This window comes from Nelumbo lutea, chromosome 6 (genome assembly GCF_056320005.1).
Source record: "Nelumbo lutea isolate HS-2025 chromosome 6, American lotus-T2T, whole genome shotgun sequence".
Taxonomy (NCBI): domain Eukaryota; kingdom Viridiplantae; phylum Streptophyta; class Magnoliopsida; order Proteales; family Nelumbonaceae; genus Nelumbo; species Nelumbo lutea.
In genome coordinates, this window is record NC_142689.1 from 64,551,840 (window position 1) to 64,564,535 (window position 12,696).

At 35.9% G+C, this 12,696-nt stretch overlaps 1 protein-coding gene across 1 annotated transcript in view; it reads left to right on the forward strand.

The window, feature by feature from the left end:
* Positions 1 to 594: 594 nt before the first annotated feature.
* LOC148849274 (DNA topoisomerase 1 alpha-like) overlaps positions 595 to 12,696 on the forward strand; it is a 91,955-nt gene continuing 79,853 nt past the window's right edge. Inside the window, exons 1-2 of the mRNA XM_088948288.1 lie at positions 595 to 732; positions 1,187 to 1,241. The gene's annotated coding sequence lies outside the window, so the exon portion shown is untranslated. The remainder of the gene's footprint in view (positions 733 to 1,186; positions 1,242 to 12,696) is intronic.

The following is a 12,696-nucleotide window of genomic DNA, read 5'->3' on the forward strand; positions in this document are numbered from 1 at the left end:
GTTGATATTTTGAATATTTATAACTCTGCATTGAAAATAAAAAATCTGCATTAAACTTATCCTGTACTTTTTCATAAATATAAACTGATTGATTATCCCTTTTATCATTGAGATGAATATATACAAGGTTTTTCTGTATTATGATTTTATAGTATCATAGTCAAACCCTGTTAAACGTTATTGAAAGTTGAATTCTAAAGTGAGAAGTGAAATTATTTAAATAAACAGGGGTGCTAGTGTCACATATTTTCATATTTATAAAATATCCAAAATATCCCTTTATTTGTACGTAGCATGCAATCTTTTATTTATTTTTAAATACTCAAATTACCCTTTTAAAAAATGATTATTCTTTAAATAGACCTGCAAGAACAAAAGCTTATTGATCAATTAATAAAGGACCTTACCAAAAAAAATCAATTAATAAAGGAGAGAAGTTAGCAAAAACCCCGATACGTGCCAAAACAATGGGGGTAAATAGGTAATTGGGTCATTTTCTTTCGTCGTTAATCTGCTTAACATGTTAAAGACTGGGGGTTATTTGAAACTTTTTATAGTTCAGGTACTAAAGCGACATACCCGCTTAAATCAGGGGGTTTTTGAGTTTACCCAAAATATTAGATATACACACCTCAGGCAATGGAGAGGAAGAACAGAGGGTGAGAGACAGAGGAATCAAAAGAAGAGAAGCAGTAGGAGAGGAAAGGATAGGGAACCGATATTGAGAAAATGGTGAAGCAGATATTAAAATTTCTGCATTATTGTTTCTGTTTGTCTGTTAATAATTTGAGGATTTTTCGCCTGAGGGAACACAGAAATCAAACCCTAAATCTAATACAAAACGATGATCTTGTACAACCTTTTGTTTCGGACTCGTCATGGTATTTTAAAGGAGAGAGGATGTTTTTTCGAAAATTTGATCGAAAGGCATAAGATGTATCGATTTTACTAGCTTGTTTTTTCTTTTTTTGTTTCCATATGTTCTCAGGTGTTTTTTTCGTGCATCCCGAACTGGTTTTTGCTTCTTATTTTGGAAAGTTTGCTTCTTTTATGATTTAAGGTTTTGTTTAAACATTCATTTTTTGCTTTGTTCCTTGTTCATACGGTAGTGTCATTGTTGTTAGTGGAAGTTTGTAGTATTTTTGAGCTGAGTTCAGTTTATAACTTTCTGCTACCTGTATTGCAGGTCTCTCTTCCTCACTGCTGATATTTTTCTTTCAATGCAACTCTATTATATGCCGGTAATCTGTCTAAATTGAAAATTTCCTTACGATTGTTGAGTAGTTTTTTACTTTTTCATTTGTCTGTTTACTTAGGTTGTTTTTACTCTGAATTTCTGCTGAACTTCCTCTGCCTTTTTTTTTTTTTTTTAAATTTCCTTTTTTGTTCATCTATTTATTGTGGTCTCCAGCAGTTTTGGAAATACATATTCTATATATTGGAATGGCATCAATTAGAAACAACTAATCAGAAAATACGTTCATATACTTTTGCACCAGTAAGGCTTTGTGATATTAGCTAGGAAAGGAAAAGAATATTTTTTGGTCTATATTCTCCTTAAGGAAATTGTAGCATTGAGAGGGAAATTTTAAAGCAACTAAAAACCTTTTTGCACCCGCCTTCTCAACAATGATAAACAAGGTCAAGAAAAAAAGTATATATCCTTACTAATAAAAATATAGAGTATCTACTTGCCCATTGTTTGGAGTCTTAATGGTTAACTGGAGTTATGATGGACTTGGTGAATAAGGACTGAAGAATCCTTCTATATGCTTTTATGGAAGATAAACTTTTGCAGCAGATTGGTTAGAAAAAGACTTTATAATATCCATTTATAAAAAAAAAAGACTTTATAATATCCAACCCGTATAAGCATAATACATCTCATGTACATTAAGATAAAGATGATTGAGCTATTGAGACTTGAGAGACCAAAAATAAAGGTATCCTGGTTATGGGCACTTTGAGTTTCTAACTTCCTATTATGAACATTATCCAGAAACTTCCAAAATATTGTGGTTTTGGATAGGTCTTTTAGTGGCTCTTATTTGGTTGTTGATGTGTGAGTAGCAGACCATTTATTCAAGGTTCAAAGTTTCATCACATATCGGGGTGTATTGGCTGATGCCTATTGTATCAGTGGGTCAACGATATACCAAATATATCTTTTGGGGGCTTGATCTATTTCAGGGAGTAAGCAGGCCTAAGACCTACCCCTCTGGCCTATTTTTGAAAAAAAAAGATAAAAACATAAGAAGAGTGTGGTACAAAGTACTGATACACCCCTTCTGCTGTATTGGGGTGTATCAATACTTTGAACCTTGCATTTATTGTCAATTTTTCATCTAGGTTTTCTGAAAGCCAATTTTTGTATTAATGCTTGAAACACTACACTCATGAAATGCAGAACTGCCAATTTCAATTGATAGGCCTAAGCCTAACAGGATTATGTTACTGAATTGAGAATTTGGGTGATATAGCTAATTTTTGTGACATGTCATACAGTTAGTGCACCTTCAACTTGCCATCCTCATCAACCTTTTATTTATTTATTTATGCTTTGTTAGTAGGAAAGGGACAAGGTCACAAGGGTGGTAGGTTTGAGTCGGTTGACTATAAGGGTGTCTTGCATATGGTTATTTTGAACCCATTAGTGAGTGTCTCTACATTTTACTTGGTGCGATGGTAAAATGTTGGGCTGACAAGTATGATGACAAGGGTTCAAGTATGACTGTATGAGTGTGATGCCTTGATGAAAAAACTACTAGAGGTTAGGGAGTGTCTCAAATTCAAGATCCATGCTGCATTAGATCAATTTTTGGATGCAGAGAAATCTTAACATGAATGCTGTTCTAATCTCTAAGTTTTCAGTTGTCTTTGGATTGGTGATGATAATTGAGTTTCACAAGGCCCAGTTATTTAAAAGGGCGTGCCTAAGCACAATTTAGGGTATGTGCCTTGCCTAGGTCCTAGGTGCAGCACTTTCAAAAGGTGTGTGCCTGGTGCGCCTTGTGCTTCAGCCCAGACGCGCACACCTTTTGAAAATCAATGCATCTTTTCTGTTTTTTTTTTTTGTGCTTAACAGTTGGGACCAGAGCTGAGAGAACCCCATAGTTGCTAATGTTGCTCATTCATTCATCCTAATAAAAGATATATTTTTAAAAGACACATGAAGTTATAAAGCCTTTTTCTTACAGGGATTTAGAATTTAAGACTCTGATATGGACTTGTTTGGGCTTGCCTTGAGGGGCTTGGTACAAAGGCAGCTCATAGAATCAGGAATGCATAATGTTTAATATCACATTGTCTATTTGAAGTAATGCAATTAGGAAAAAAATAAAGAGATTAAATGCTTGAATATGTTTTATATGTTATGCTTGATCTTATTTTTAAATTTTCATTTTAAATATTTTTTACATCATGTATATTAATTTGAGATAATAGATTTTTTAAAACATTCATTTTAAAGTTTAAGTTTATATTTTTAATTAATAATGTGTTTAATATTTTTAATATTTGCATTTTTTTAATTTTTAGCTTTTTTTGTGCCTTGCTTCGAAAAGGCACATGCCTTGTCTTGTGCCTTGCACATCGGGTGCAAAATGGTCCTTGTGCTTATTAAAACACTGACAAGGCCCTGCATAGAGCAAAGTCACCGTGTAGCTATGATGCAGGAGCTGAAGAGTCAAAATTGGAATTTATGGAATTTTGTATTTTTGGACAGTAGGGGTATTTTTGTCATTTTGCAATTTTCTGTGGGGTCCAATAGTAGGGTTTGATTGTCTAGTTATAGTTTGTTTATGTTTAAAATTTCAGAGTGACATCTCTTAGGAAATTGGAGATGGGAGAGTTCGTGGAGATAGGCCATTGGAGAAAAACTTTGAAGATTGAAGCTAAGGAGCTCCTATTCGAGGAACAGAGATTAAAAGGTCAGCTGAGCTTGAAAATCAGGAAGCAAAGAAAGGGATGGTGCTGTTAAAAGGATTGGGGGTGATTGAAGGGTTCAAGGAGTTTGTGGAAGGTGCAAGTAACAAGGGCAAACAAAATAGCTGGAAAGAGTTTCTCTCAGAAACTGGAAGAAGATTTGTAGTAGATTGTGAGAGAAATTCTAAAGGCTTTTTCATATCTTTGACAGAATTTTTTGGCAAGGGTAGGAAGTAAATGGTATGTTTCCCAGAGGGAAGGAAAAGTCAGGGCTGGAAGGAAGTTCATGGGGTATTATGTGAACTGCTGCAATGGTTGGGTGCTAAAAGAGAAGGAAATTTAACAGAAAAAAGGATGATAAACAGTTCTACTAGCCAGGAGTGCAATAATAAGCAAGAGGCTCTTATAGTGACAGCTGGAGCAGGTAAACTCAGGATGGGAGCAAATCTAGAGAGAGAAGATTGGGAAAGTAAACTGATAGTTAAAGCATCAGCTTAGATTGTAGATTGGAGGAAAGTCGCAGATTTGTTAACAGCAAGCTTGAAGTTGAAGAGTACGTTTATCTTAACCCCCTTTGAAAAAGATAAGGCTCTGCTGGACTTGCTTTAGAGTAGAAGCTGAGGCTTTAAATATCCAAGCTGAACTTGGGAATTTCACAATATCAAGATGGTGTCCAGGGTCAAACTCCAAAGATTTCTTTGTTGAAGATGGGGTGCTGGTGCGAATCTTAGGCCTACCTTTTCACTTGTGGAAGCAAGAAACTGCTGAAGCCATTGCTCTGATGTGTGGAGGATCACTAGGAGGTGTTTTTTGGGAAGACCTCTACTCAACTTCCATTTTAATAAATGAAGTAAAACCTGAGGAGATGTTGAAGAAGGATCTAGAAGATGTGTTGCTAAGGGAAGAAACTTGTTGGAGACAAAAATCAAGGCATCAATGGATTAAGGAAGGAGATGGGAATACCAAATTTTTCCATGATTTGGCAAGTGGACATCGAAGGAGAAACTTTATAGCCAAACTGGAAGTAGAAGGGAAGGCAATTACAGACCAAGAGGAGATAACTAGAACCTTTGTAAACCATTTCAAAAATTTGTTTGGAAGACCTTTGGATGAAAGGCTACCTTTGGAAGGATTGGATTGGCCAAGGTTAGGCAATGAAAAAGCTTGCTGGTTGGGAAGAGGCTTTGAAGAAGAGAAGATTAAAAGGGCAGTGTTCTCAATGAATAGGTCTAAGGTGCCGGGCCTAGATGGTTTTACAATGGCTTTTTATCAAGATTGTTGGGAGATCCTAAAAGAAGATCTTTGCGAGGTGTTCAGAGAATTTTGCAGACAATCATGTAGTAAGTCCAGGAATAAATGCTACTTTTTTGGCCTTAGTCCCGAAGAAGGTTGATGCTATCCTCCCTAAGGATTTTAGACACATAAGCTTGGTGACCAGTATCTACAAAATTCCAAGGTTTAAAATGTTGATGTTGATGGAAATGTCGCTTACCAAAATATAGGACATATGTTGGAAATGTCAAGGGGAAATATTATAAAAATTAGAGACATTGTGGAAATATTATGAAACATGTGGAAATATGCAATGATATTTTGTAAAATGATAAAAAAGCATTAATACATATTTCTAGACTATTATCTTATTCCCAACCATTATATAAAGCTAAGAAACTAAGATTAATAACAAATTAGTAAATGACGATTTACTGATTTATTATGCATTTTGATGTTTTCACAAGGTTATCTGATATTTTCTTTTCTTATTTTTAATCCTGATTTATTATAAATTCTAATATATTTATTTCACACTAATAAATAGAAATACACTTATTCTGATTTTTTAAATATTAAAGTTATAATACATTATGTTTTATTATAAATTTAATAAACCGATTCTCCTTTTTGTAGTATTAAGATTATGATAAATTCTGATTTCTTATAAAACTTAATGAATTTATTGTGATTTTTAATACTAAATTTATAATAAATTATGATTTAGTATAAAGTTTAATAAATTTATTCTGATTTTTTATATTAAATTTAGAATATGATTTATTATAAAATTTAATAAAGTTTTCTGATTTTAATAAATATTTTAAAAATTCTAACTAGTTAATATTTTATTACTTGAAAAATATTTTATGTTTTATATTATAAAGTAATTAATTTATTCTTTCGTTTTTATTTTTTTGTTAATTATTTTTTATAAATATTTTATTTGAAATATTAAATAGAAATTGTTAATGGAATAATTTATATTAATATACTGTATTATATTAATATAATATACTAATATATTATATTATTAATGTACATTAGTCGACATCTTGTCGACATAATAGGAAAAACTGTCCTTTTTTTTGGTTATTTGGACCGATTTGGTTGACATTTCCGAAATATAGGAAATGTTGACTGAAATAATGTAATTTTTATATTACCACCCATTGTCATGTTGGTGAGCCTCGACATCGACACATGTCGGGCAACATTAGTGAATTGTCGTGACATTTAAACCATGCAAAATCCTAGCTAAGGTGTTGTCCCTAAGGATTAAAGAGGTCTTTCCTTCCCTAATCAGCAAATACCGAGGGGCTTTTGTGCAAGGGAGACAAATTATAGACCAAATCCTAATAGCTTATGAATGCCTGGGAGAAATGAGGAGATCCAATAAGAAGGGCTTTGTTTGCAAGCCTGATCTAGAAAAAGGCCTATGATTTGGTGGATTAGCAATTGCTCCTAAAAGTCTTGAGGCAGTGTGGGTTTGGAGAAAGGTGGTGTAAATGGATTTTTGGCTGTGTGAGCTCCAATTACTTCTCTATCTTGATTACTGGAGTGGTAAAGGATTTTTTCCCTGCTTGTAGGGGTCTAAGGCAAGGGGATCCTCTCTCACCATTCCTTTTCACCTTGTTAGCTGATGTGTTGAGTAGAATAATCTCAAAGGCTGATATGGAGAATTTAGTAAATGGTTGGAAAATAGGCAGGGCTAGAGTGTCAGTCACCCATCTTCAATTTGCAGATGACCTATTAGTTTTCAGTGAAGGAGGGAACCTTGAGCAGGTAAGGAATCTAAAGACGTTGGTGAAAAGGTTTGAAAGTATGTCCAACTTGAGAGTTAGCCTTGAAAAGAGTGTTGTGGCAGGGGTAAATTTGGATGATAGAGAGTTGGAGGCAATTGGAAGGTGTTTAGAGTGTTCTATAGCTTCTTGGCCTTTGACTTACCTAGGTCTTCCGTTAAGGGAAAACCCTAGGGAGAGTAGTTTCTGGTGTCCGGTCCTAGAGAAGTTTGAGAAGAGATTAGCCTCTTGGGAGAAAAATTATATTTCTTTTGGGGGTAGGATTACCCTGATTAGAGCCACCTTGGCTAACCTACCTACTTATTTTCTGTCAATCTTTAAGATTCCCTCTAGGGAAGCTAAGAAGCTAGAAAAGTTGATGAGGGACTTCCTTTGGAAACCGGGAGAAAGTAGGAAGGATCACCTGGTGAAGTGGAAGGTGGCATGCAGAAGTAAAGAAGAGGGAGGTCTAGGACTAGGGAACTTGTTGCAAAAGAATATGGCATTATTGGGGAAATGGCTATGGAGATGGCCATTAGAGAGAGAAAGATTGTGGTATGAGGTGATAGGAAGTATTCATGGCCACTCAGAGAATGGATGGGATGCTAGGGGTTTCTCCCGGGCAACTTTGGCAACACCTTGGAAAGCTATCCACATTGTTCTCCCTCAACTCAGCAATTTTCTCAGGTATGATGTGTGTACTGGTAATTTAGTTTTGTTTTGGGAAGATGCTTGGGTTGAAGAGGTTCCATTGAAGGACCTCTTTCCATCCTTATTCTCTATCTCTCTGTATAAGAAAGAGCTTGTTTCTTCTTTTTGTTCCTCTTTGGAATCTCCTTTAACTCCAGTCTGGGACTTTGGGTTCTGAAGAGGTCTATAAGGGATGAGGAAATTGCGAGTCTAATTGGCTTATTGAATTCTCTTGAAAAAGTGTGTTTGGATCCCATGGAACCAGATAAAAGGTTTTGGACTCTCGTGCCCTCAGGGAATTTTTCTTGTGCTTCTTTTTTCAAGGCCTTGTGTCATCCTCTATATTCTCTTAAGGAGGCTTTCTGTAAGCCTGCTCCCCCTAAGGTCTTGGCTTTCTGTTGGGATGTGTTTCATGGGAAAGTAAATTCCTTGGATAATCTACAAAGAGATTGGCTCTTCTTGATTTTTGGATGCAGGTGGAATAGGCCAGCAGATGTAAGCAAGCTTTTTGACCCTTCTACCTTTGTTTGGCGCCATCGAAGAGGAAGGATAATGTGGGGGGTTGCAAGAGCAGCTTTGCTTTGGACAATGTGGGAAGAAAGAAATGCCAAAATATTCCAAGAGAAGGTGCAAAGCCAATAAGATTTGAAGGAATGTATCCTATACAGGGCTATAGTGTGGTTAAAATCTTTGGATTTATTTCGGTAGTTCTCTTTTAATGACATGTGGAGGCATTGGGTAGAAGTGGGAAACAGTTCCTCTCTAAAGACAAAGATGCACATGAGCCTAGTACCCCCACCTAAACGTTTCATGAAGCTAAATTTTGATGGTAGTAATTTGGGCAATCCAGGTCTTTCTTGGATGGGAGGGGTTATTAGGAATGTAAGTGGTTCTGTAATTTTTTTGTTTTTTGGTCCTTTAGGTGAAGAGGACTCTATGAGGGCAGAACTATTAGCTGCACTACAAGGGGTACAATTTGTTGTACAACTGGAAGTGGAGTAGCTACTAATAGTAGAGGTGTAAACTAGGCCATGCCGGGCTGGCACGTCACGACTTGCAGGTGGCCCGCATGTGTCGTGCTGGTCCGCGGGCCATGCCGCCCTCCCCGATGAAAAATTTGGGGGTTGGCCTGGCACGGCCCAGGCCCATGTGGACCTGTGCCATGCTGTGGGCTTGGACCGGACCGGGCTGCATGTCGGGCCGTGTTGGGTTGGGCCGTAAGACGGGCCTTGGGCCTGGGCCGAACTGGACTAGACTGATTTTTTGACTTTTTTTGTTTTTTTTTAATGAAAATTTTGATTTCTTTTCTATGTAACAGTGTAAAGCTAAAATATTTAACTTTCCTTTGAGCTTTGGCCTTTGAGAACTATTTGAAAAATTAAGAAATGAGAAACCTGACACATAAATGAAAAAAAATACTTAACAAAATAAGAATCAAGAATGATGGAATAACAAATTGGAAGAAAAATAGGAATTTTATTTCTTTTAAATTTGAAAGATACAAATTACAAAGCATACAATGGTTGGATACTTGGATGAATAAAATATGAAAATGGAATAAATTAATAAAATATAAAAAATACAATATAGTTACAAATTGAAAATTGAAAATTACATTGTTAAAAAAATAGCAAATAAATTAAATAAAATTAAAACAAAATTTACAATAGTTTGAAAAAAAATTCTATACAGCTAGTCAACTATTGTTCATGAATCATGACTTTCATCATCTGTTTCAGGTGAAATATCTGGTGTATGTAGTATCATGCCCTCCTTTGTCTTGTAATCTATCTTCTGCATCTAGCCAATCTTTAAAGCAGATGCACATCTCTATACTTTCATCATTCATGCAACTTCTCTTGTCGTCCAACACCCTGGTACCTGCACCAAAACAAGACTCCGATGGAATTGTAGACACTAGAAGGGTTAGTAGATCACGTGCCATGGCGGCGAGAACTGGATAATTTTTTGAATGTTCACTCCACCAGGCTAAAATATCAAAGTTATTTGTTCCCTCACCTAAAATAGAAAAATTTGCTTGTAAATAAAAATTAAGTTCAATAAATGAACTTGTTGTAGAAGTAGCAGATTTCTGCCGTCTACTTATTAAATAAAACAATTTTTCTCTTCTACTACTGGGCTCAAGATCAGAAGTAGAAGATCTGAAGATGTTAGATGCTATACAAATTGTAAGATTATTTCCTACTGCTTCAGATAATCAGATTCATATATATAAATTGTACATTTCAAATAACAAATTATCAATTTCTTCTTTTTTACTTCCAATTTCAATATTCATATTTTCACAATATGTTTCAAGTAAAATATCTAAACCATCTTTCCTAATCCTAGGATCTAATGTTGTAGCTAAGCAATAAAGGGGAGAAATGTTCTCCCAATATTTTTTAAATTTATTTTCCATTATTTCAACAATTCATTTTAATTGTGGGTTATTTCTTCTTCATTCTCATGTGTGAGAAAATGTCTGCTCAAATGGCCAGTACCACCCTTGCTACAATAGCTAAAGTCTTTTTTACTTTTTTGTCAAACTACTCTTTTCCTCTTCCCCTCAACATCCTCTATTTTAAATATTTTCCAAACCGGGCTACTAAACTTGGGGAATTGGTTTTGGGAAGAATTGACTATTTGTTTAAATTCTAAAAAAATAAAATTAACTTAGTTGGACTTACCTGGATTGCTGGTTTAGAATCCCAACTTGATTTCAATGGTTAAAGCCTTTCAACATTCAAGCCTCCCAAATTGCTAACTTGAGATACTTGAGCTGGTTGAGCAAGGCAGCAAGCCTTCTTCTTGTTGAAACTTCAATAAAGTTGAGAATTGGAGAATCAGACAATCAGCCAATCAGACTATCAAAATTCACTCAAATTGTAGAGAATGTATGAGAGAGAGAGAGAGAAGAGATTAAGAGAATTGTTGAATGTTGAATTGGTGTGATGAGAAGAATAGTAGAGGATAGGGCTATTTATAGGAATTAAAAATAATTTAATTGCCCAAAATACCCTAAAAACTAGCTGTTTTTTAGTTGTTGGGAGGGGTATTTTGGTCATTGTAAAGTTACTTATAACTTTACCCAAAAAGCCCCTAAACTAGTTGTTATATAGTTGTTGGGGGGCATTTGTGTCTTTTTTCTCCCCTTCATTAGCATAATACATAAATACCCCCCTATACTATTAATGGGGTCTTTATGTAACCCCCCCCCCAAAAAAAAAAAAAAAAAAGATGAAATTAGTCGTTGGGGGGGAGGGGCACCGGGCCAGACGACTAATTTTCGGATGGGCTGAGCGCGACTCGCTATGGGCCTTGCGGACCGTGCCATGCCGTGCCAGTCCATGGACTACGAACCCCCGGCCTAGCATGGCACAGACCATCGTGCCAAGCCTGGCATGGCCCGTGGGCTGACGTGCTGAGCTGGTCCAAATTCATGTCGGGCCATGCCGAGTCGTAGGTGGCAAGACTTGATTTACACCTAGTGGTGGCAACGAGCCGAGCTTTTCACGAGCTGCTCGAGCTCGATTCGTGAAAAGATCAGCTCAGCTTGATTTCAACCGAGCTCGAGCCCAATTTATGGGCTCGATTAATAAACGAGCCGAGCTCAAGCCTGATAGAGCTTGGCTCACGAGGCTCGCGAACCGAGCTCGAATATATATATATATATATTTATATATAATAAAAATATTATAATTCTTAGGTTTTTAAATATCAAATAAAAAATATTTTATATATATAATTTTTTATTTTTATAAATTATTTTTCCTCGAATTGAGCTCGATCCGAGCCGAGCTCGAGCTTATGAGTTTTTGACTCGAGTCGAGCTCAAGCTCAATATTCTAGCTCGAATTGAGCTCAAGCCTTATACAACCTTGGCGAGCCGAGCTCGAGCCTCATACTATTCGGCTCGGCTCGAATCCACCCCTATTTACACCTCTAAATAGAAGGTGATTCTCAGGTGGTTACAAAAACCAGAGACTACAGTTTGGTGCTTCAAAAATGAACTTAAAAGATTCAAATGCTTGACGAGGAATTTGGATGTTAGAATACAATGGGTAGGGAAATCTGCCAATGCTATGGCTGATTGTTTAGCCAAGCAAGGGCTAATAGGGAAAATCTGTATTGGGCTCAATTGTAATCCTTTTTAGTTCTTGATGGGTTGGAGAGGTTGCAGATCGTACCTCTCCAATTGTTTTCTATTATCAGTGGTTTATTAATAAATTCTTCATTTATCAAAAAAAAAAAAAAATCAGGGTCATTGCATAAGTAGGATTAGAGTTATTGAGTCTTCTTTGAATTGAAATAGGATATGACAACTTAGTTTGAGTCCTACTAGGATTATCGAGTCTAACAGTTTGACTCCTAGGATTATTATGAGTTTAGAGTATAAATATGTATGGACGTTTTACACAAAGGCAATGAATTATGTTGAGTTTTCTTCAGCTTATGCTAGCTATGGTGAGTGATTCCCATGCCCTAGAGTGATTCTAGGCATCCTGTGAGTAATTCCAGGTACTGTCTCTCATCTCTCTCCCTAATCTCTCTTATTCCTTTAAGAAGCCATTACTGCCATCAACAGCTATAAAATTCTGATCCAAGAAGACCATTCAACATTCTCTAAGGACTAGAACTGAGCTTGTCCTACATCAAATTGTCTTGATAAAAAAAAAAAAAACTCAAAGCTATCGCTTCAGTTCTGAACACAAGCATGTCATTTGATCTTGGACTGCTTTGAATATGAACTCATAAGCTGTTATGAGTTGGGGGCTCACCTAAGAATTGGATGGCCAAGTCAACTACCTATGTTTCAGTCTTCAGCACCAATTGCAATTTAGATAATTATAGAGTTTGTTTTGTTTCTAGACATTGAACCTGATGATTTTTTAAAAAGGCAATAATTTCCAGGTGGACCTGGTTGATCTTATGATGCATGAGAACGTTTCTTCTAAGCTAAACATTGAAGTTGCTATTCCCAACTAATTTTCTTGGCCTATCATCTTTTGACATTTACATCTTGTGT